At 49.0% G+C, this 1,859-nt stretch overlaps 1 protein-coding gene across 1 annotated transcript in view; it reads right to left on the bottom strand.

The window, feature by feature from the left end:
• Positions 1-1,859, bottom strand: part of RNF220 (ring finger protein 220) — a 231,236-nt gene that overhangs the window by 110,610 nt on the left and 118,767 nt on the right. The gene's annotated exons all lie outside the window — the stretch shown is intronic.

Below are 1,859 nucleotides of genomic sequence, written 5' to 3' on the forward strand. Positions count from 1 at the left end.
ATGCTCAACCTCATCAAAGCTCATTGAAGCCAATACAAATTCTTCAACAATACTGAATCCCAATTATTCAAAGTTGTTGTTTTGTCAGTGTGTTTGGCTGGGGTGTCCATATGCTGGGCCTGCTATATGCAGACAATGGTGCAGAGCAGCATTCCCAACCAGGGTTCCTTCAACGGTTGTTGGGGGTTCCTTGAGCTGTGGCTGATTGACCTCCCATCTGAAGGTGCCTCCAGGGCCGGTGCTACCACTAGGCAAACTAGGCAGCCATCTAGGGCCCAGCCACGACCACTCATCCCCCCCATTTATTTCAAATTGCACAACCCAATAGTAGGCTGGCAATTGCACCCGCCCACTGAGCAGAGGAGCGGAACTCAGAGACAACTTTCTCTCTCAGGTCCGCTCCTCTGCTCAGTGGATGGGGTTTCAATAGCCAGTCTGCTATTGGAGACAAATAAAAATAGCCAATACCAGTCTGGCTATTGCTCCCAGCTGCTTACATGCCTGCAGAAGCTAGCCGGCTGGAGAATAGAGCCGCGCGCGTGGGGGGGGTTGGGGGGATTGGGGGTTGCGCTGTGGGAGTGGGGCTGGGGGGGGCTGTTCTTTCCTAGGGTGCAGAATAGTCTACACCAGCCCTGGGTGCCTCCATAATTCTTGGACCACAGCCACTTGGAATGACACCAGTTATGTTTCTAGCTGTCTGTAAGGGGGGTATTCTGATCACTGACCCCTGATACATTTTAGCCGGGGTTCCCTGAGAACTGAAAGTTATTTTAAGGGTTCCTTTGGGGTAAAAGGGTTGAGGAAGGGCGGTGTAGAGCAATGCTGGCACAGCTAAGGCTTGTATGTAATATATGACATTTCTGGTTTAGATACAATTCAGCCCCAGAACTGGGTGTTTGTGTCTTTCAAACAATCCACTAAAACTTGAATCTGTAATGACGAATTTACTGTAAGAAGCAAAAGTGCCCCCCTGAACCTTGATAAATACCCCCTGGGGTACACGTAGCACTCCTTGAGAGCCCGTGGCACAGACCGGCGCCTCTACTGTAATACATTATCATGGTGTACAGGGCCATGATATAACCCGTCACAGCGGTACTCAGGCAGGAATTGCATGACAGGAGGCGAGAATTATCCGCAGCACAGAATGATGGAAGGGTGCCGTAAAAATGCAAATTGTTGCTAATTAAGATGTTTATTGTTAAACAATGCTGTTCTTAATGCCAGCAGTGCAGCGCAGACTGCAACCCGACCACACATAAATTATCCGCCGTCACATGGAAGAACCCAACGACTGCACCACACCGGAGCGCCGACGTGGCAAAAAAAAAAAAATCCACCAAATTAACCCCTGCAGGCTTCTCGGCCGCAGCCATACATAACAAGTCTCACTTGGCTTCCTTAAAGTGTCTAGTGAAAGAGATACATCAGACGGTCTGCGCTGTTCTATAGCAAAACCTTCAGGTTCAGACATGGAATGGGAAAAAAACCATGGAGCTTAAAGTGTATCTAAACCTAAGAACCTAAGATGTCACATGTTGCCGCTTATCAGACCTCAGGTGTGGCGGCTGAATTAGTTCTCTTGTTTCAGGCTTTTTTTCCCCTTTATTTTCACATTTTGATCCTGCCAGTAACACACTTCCTGTCCTAGGGTGACAATGCTGACTCACTGGCATGCACTCCTCACGTCCCCAAAAGACGATAACAGTAGATGTAGGAATCAAAGCGCGACGCCAATTAAAATACTTCAGATACAAGAGAGTGCATCAGGGTCAGGGGGACATTCAGGTAGCGTAGCCAACGTGTTTCAGGGGTCCAAACCCCCCCCCCCCCAATCAGGGCTTAATGGGGGGGTATGT

The sequence above is a fragment of the Nanorana parkeri genome, unplaced genomic scaffold (assembly GCF_000935625.1).
Source record: "Nanorana parkeri isolate BGI_ZX_2015 unplaced genomic scaffold, ASM93562v1 scaffold2513, whole genome shotgun sequence".
Classification (NCBI taxonomy): domain Eukaryota; kingdom Metazoa; phylum Chordata; class Amphibia; order Anura; family Dicroglossidae; genus Nanorana; species Nanorana parkeri.